Source organism: Colletotrichum spaethianum (assembly GCF_022836535.1).
Source record: "Colletotrichum spaethianum MAFF 239500 DNA, contig55, whole genome shotgun sequence".
Classification (NCBI taxonomy): Eukaryota; Fungi; Ascomycota; class Sordariomycetes; order Glomerellales; family Glomerellaceae; genus Colletotrichum; species Colletotrichum spaethianum.
In genome coordinates, this window is record NW_026054825.1 from 156712 (window position 1) to 162711 (window position 6000).

Consider the following 6000-nt stretch of genomic DNA (forward strand, 5'->3'; position numbering starts at 1 on the left):
TCCTGCAGTTTTTGTTGCCTGATTCGTGCGGCCCTCCGCAGGGAACGCATTTGACAACCGTTGCGTTGCACTCTTCATGGCCATGGCCCTCCACTGCACACCTCTTACACCTCTTTGGTCTGTCGCAGCTGTAGGCCTTGTGCTTGGTGATCTCTTGACAGTTGTAGCACATTTGAGGGCGCTCGCGCCGTTCGAAGGGTCTGGTGTAACCAGACTCTCCTCCTGCGTAGAAGAAGCCTTTTTTGAGCAGCCGTCGTGCATCTGATGCCTTACTAAGAAATACTACCATGAACCCGTACGCCTTTGCGACGCTCCTGTCGCTCAGCCATGCTATCTTCGCAATCAAGGCGTCGTTCTCCGAGGCAAAAGCCTCAGCTGCCCCCGCACGAAGGTTCCCAATGTCGTCCAGTACCGCGGTGCGGTTAACGCTCTCGACTCGGATCGGATAGATGTCGTCTCGGAGAACCCTAACGCCTTGTGTCAAGTTCGCCTCCACCACTCGCTTCACCTTCGTATGTTCCTCATCGTTTCTGCAAGCAATCCTGATGCGGTGTGGGTTTCTTGGGTCTTTGGTCACCGCTCGGCACCGCCAGGACGCGGATTCGCCTTCTCCGGCGCGGATCTGGCTCTCTACCATCGTTCGGATTGAGCCGACCGACATCTGCTCAGCGGTTTCGCTTTCAGCATGAGACGTATCAATTGTGCAGTACAGCGTATCGGAGAGATTGGAGGGCGTCGTGTCGAATGACGAAAGCGTTCGGAGGTTGGTCGGTCGGGAGGACGGGGTTGATCGCGCGACATCGGCGTACGACAGGGACGGGGATTGTGTGGCGTTTGTCGCGATAGTTTCGAGTTGCTCGCGGACCAGCTTCAGTTCTTCGTTCATCTGCTTCGTGGTTTCATCCATCTTTGAGCTCAAGTCGCGAATCATCTCTTCCTGCCTCTGTGCCACCTCCATCTGCCACTTGAGTGCTTCCTTCAGCCATTGGGACTCTTCGCGGGATTCATCCAGCAACTCCAACGCCTTCTGGAGCATTGCCCTGCCATCGCTGCTTCCGCTACTTCCGCCGCCGCCACTGCTTCTTCTGATGTCGGTTGCTCGCTCCGCCGCTACTTCGGTTGACGCTGATCGCGTCGTGTTCCTGGTCGTTCTCTTCGGTTCCTGCTCTGACTCTTCGCCCAGTCGGGTCGAGTTTCGAATTTTGATGGTCGGCTTTGCTACTCGAATCGGGCGCTTTGGCGTCGAAATGGGGGCGTCATCCGGTTCCACCACAATCTCGGCTTCCATTGGTTCCGCCATGACGGGAGGCTAAGACACCTCCACACACACCACCAAACTTTCCTGAGCAATAAACCAACGACAAAGCTGAGTTGAAAGAGGGTGTCCCTATACTGTACCCTAGCTTGTCGCCTCCTATGTGTAGAAGACATCACAGCATCATTCAAAATGGTAATAACTGTGGTGATAATAGGCAGATGAACATAGGGATAAGTGACGTATCGTCAAGTACCCCTTTCAACGCGGGGAAAAAGTGGGAAGAAGTGGGTATTTTGTGGTCTTGGCGAAAGTGCTGTCCATCCGCACCCGATGGGATAGATTTATCAAGACTCTCGCTTCGGCTGCAGGGCAGCCAGATCGCACTGCAAAGTGTGGTCGGACATGTCCGGGACATCCCTGGCAAAATTGCCTTTTTGCCATGAAGAGATGAACACGCGCCCCACCCAAGCTCAGGGGGGCACAGCATTTCGGCGTTCTCCGACCATCACCTCACGGCTGATCTCCGGCCTCTTCCTCCTCCTCTGTCGCTGTAGTTTTTTTTATTAGTTTTTTTTGGTGTTCTTTCTATCCGGTCACATCCTAAACGGCATTCGAGCGCCCCGGTTCTGACAACCCCAGTCATGCATTTTAGAAATCCTGCATCGCACCTGCATTTCCAAGCACAGGCGGTTAGTCAGCTCTTCCTTGGATGTATTTGCTAAAACCGACCCGTTCGCACCCGAACAGTAACTACACGACTAACAGGTTCGGACTCCTTCAGCGTTCAAGATCATGATCTCCATAGATCTGACCTTAATCGCGAGCGCTTGTTCCGTACCTCCAAGGAACTCCCCTCATCATAGTAGTATTTCAACTTGTTCTTTGTGGCACCCATAATGCTTCTATTATAATCTTCAGTGGTATTGCAATCATATTGCGTCTTATAAAGGTAATATCAGTTAATAACCTTAGAATATTCAAGGGCTAGCCTTTACGTCAATCTAGCATTTTTGGACCGTCAATGCAACTGCAATCACGAATTCGGCCGCGCCGAGCATAGTCAACAAGGTTCTGCAAGCCAAATATATTCACAACGGTCATAATAAATCGGCTCTTTTTTCTTATATCTAGAATATTCTTTGCAGCCCACGATTCTCTGAGTGCAGTGCTCAAGTGTCAAGCAAGAAACATATCGATCCCCTTTCCTCCAGCTTGGGTCACATTTCATGTCCCCTTAGGTCTTGATACGAGTGTATTCAGCAATTTCGATTCCTTGACCATCAGAATGCATCTTTCCGTGCGGGTGGCCACGCTATTCGTCCTCTCTTTCTCAAACTTCCAGCATGGCTTCGCAGTCTCAACTGCTGCGGACCTCGATCGACCCGCACGCGCTCACAAACGCGACTTAACGAGTTGGGTTTGGTTGCGTCGAGGCCTAGCGGCATGCACTCCAGCACAAGTCAACGAAATGCAGAGTGCAGTCGAGTACGCTAAGATTCTAGCCAAAGCAGCAATAACAGCTTTGGATGATATACAGGGACTGCTTCAGAAGCGTATAAGCGTTGGTTTGGCGGTAAGTTGAAGCAAAATATATCTAGTCGTCCACGCACCCTACCTTTTTAGTTTGGTTATAGTGCACCGACTGGCTTTGGCTGACATTGAGTTATTTTCGTAACGTACGCAGAAGCCAACGTGAATGAAGGAAATCTCACCTCAATCAAAACGAATCACTACGAAGCTGTGATTTCGGAACTGGAAGCGCCTACTCTCTCAGGGAGTGTCAACAGACTAGAGCAAGATGGTTCAGACTCGAAGAGGCTAGTATTCACCTGTCCGGTTGCGACCTTGGCTGTGTGCGAGGGGGATAAGTGGAGGGGAACGGAGCCGATCGCAGCCTCGATCAACGCCAACGACCTCTACGATACCAATGTGCTACGCCTCTGCCCCCCATATTTCAACCTTAACAGTCAATCGCAGATGATTTCAACGTGGCGTAGTGGGCAAGTAGATCGATTTGAGATGTCACAAGGCTTCGTACTGCTTCATGAAATGCAGCATTTCGATGCCGTAGTTGGCAAAGAAAATCGTTGCACCGACCTCGCCTATGAAATCAAATGGTACGTTTGTTGTTGACGACGTCGGTCGTTCAAGAGTGCAGACTGGTGGAACTTGACCATGCTGACAACGAGTCTACAAGGTGCGAGGAGCTCTCAGATTCCGATAAACTGAAAAATGCGCAGAATTATGCATACTTTGCGTTGGACGTGCTTGTCAGCCCTCCAAGCTAGGATTGACCAGACACATGGTAGTGTGTAAAAGGGGGCGGTTACTCCCATTAGTCGTTGTGCTCGCTGCAGCCAGCCAGAACAATAACACAAATTCTGATAAATCTTAGACTAGTTACTGATATTTGGATGTAGAGCAAGTGCTGCCGAGAGTCAGAGCTCACTTCGAAACGTGGTACAACAACTTTAGTTTCAAGCAGTATCTCCAAAAAAATTGCGAAATTGCTGCCCTCCGTGGTAGCCCCTTGGAACATGACTTCGCCGTTATTAATAACGCCAGAGTGGACTTTACCAGGGGAGCCTCGTTTCGTGGGTGACGATAACAGCTTTAGGCTCGCAGCGCCACTACCTCCTGCACTTGAGACCCGGGCGCTGAGCATAACAACACGGTCCAATTCTCAGAAGAGAGATTATCGTTACACACACACAATTTATTACGCCCGGCGGCGAAGCCGAAAGGGCACCTAAACTGGGTACATATACATTGCTGAGCTTGTGTCCTTGTGTCCTTGAAGCCCATAAGTGATGTCTCCGTTTCCTGCTTACTCCTCCATGTCTGCCGTCTCGCTTCGGATTCCCGTGCTTTGGTTGTATTTTATAGCATGCCACCTTGAAGCCTATTCTCCAAGTGTTCAACGTCCTATCTACAGCGGTTGAAGCAGTGCCTGCTGTCTGTGGCACGGGTTTCTAAACCGTCTAGGTATGCAAAGAGGTGGTGGACGGATGACCTCACTCAGCTGCGCCGGATCCACACATTCTGGAGGAACCGAGCGAGGGCGGAGAGACGGGCCGGCCGCTGTCCGCCAGATCTTGAGGAGCGGGCACGGGCAGCGGCGAAGCAGTACCACGACGCGATCCGACAACAGAAGAAGAACCACTGGCTTGAGTTCCTGGCTGACGATACGAACATCTGGAAGGCAGCCAAATATCTAGGCGCCGACAAAGGAGCCTCGTTCGACAAGATACCCCAGCTTACCAGAACAGACGGTTCAAAGACGGAAGAGACCGGGGAACAGGCGGAGGAGCTGTTGACTGCGTTTTTTCCCCCGCTTCCGGATAGGATCGACGACGAGGGGCTTCGTCCACAACGACCGCCCGTGCCCTTCCCCGAGATTACGTTAGAAGAGGTGGAGAGACAGCTGTTCGCGTCGAAATCGTGGAAAGCACCCGGAGAGGACGGGCTGCCAGTAGCCGTGTGGAAGCAGACGTGGCCCGCAGTGAAACATCGGGTTCACGCGCTGTTCCAAGCCTCGGTGGAGGCGGGAGAACTGCCTAAGCAGTGGAGACACGCAAAGATCATCCCGCTGAAGAAACCGAACAAGGACGACTACACCATCGTGAAGGCCTGGCGACCGATCTCGCTGTTGTCGACGCTGGGGAAAGTGCTGGAATCGGTGATAGCCGAGAGGATATCGCACGCTGTCGAAACATACGGGCTCCTGCCCACGAGTCACTTCGGGGCTCGGAAGCAGCGATCGGCAGAGCAGGCGCTGGTCCTGCTTCAGGACTACATCTACAGAGCATGGAGGAGGAGGAAAATCCTCAGTCTGGTCAGTTTCGACGTCAAAGGCGCGTACAACGGAGTGTATAAAGAAAGACTACTTCAGAGACTCAGGGCGAGGGGAATCCCGGAAAAGCTGGTGGCGTGGGTGGATGCGTTCTGTTCGCAACGGACTGCAAACATTCAGGTCAACGGCCAGGACTCGGAGGTTCGCTCTCTGCCCCAAGCGGGCCTACCTCAGGGTTCGCCGCTGTCCCCTGTTCTGTTTCTGTTCTTCAACGCCGACTTGGTCCAGCACCAAATCAACGAAAATGGAGGTGCACTAGCATTCGTAGACGACTATACGGCATGGGTCACCGGACCGTCACGAGAGGCGAACCGACAGGGGGTCCAGGACATCATTGACCGAGCCCTCGACTGGGAACGACGAAGCGGAGCGACCTTCGAGACAGACAAGACAGCCATTATACACTTCACACGGAACTGGCGACAACCGGAAGATTACTCCACCTTCGACATCAAAGGGGACACAGTCAGGCCCAAAGACCGCGTAAAGGTTTTAGGCGTAATCATGGATACCAAACTCCATTTCAAGCAACACGTGGCAGAAGCAAGCATACAGTCAGCCCAGGAACGATTCGAAAGGAAAGCGATCAAGTTCTGGGTGCGTCTCCAGACTCTGCCTGCGAGTCATCCGCTGCGACGTACCAGACCTCGGAGCTTCAAGAGGCACATCTCACCTTTCCAGAAGATGGCCGCAGCATATCGAGACCTACCAGTGGACAGGCTTGAGACCATCGGAGCGTTTCCACAGCCACCGTGGGAAAGCCGAATCCATACGGTAGTGGAAGAAGACGGCGACAGGGCGAGCAAGGCGACCCAGACTGGGTGGGCCGTGAGGGCTGCAACAAGCAGCTCGGCAAGAAACGGAATCGTGGGCCACGGAACAGCAGTAC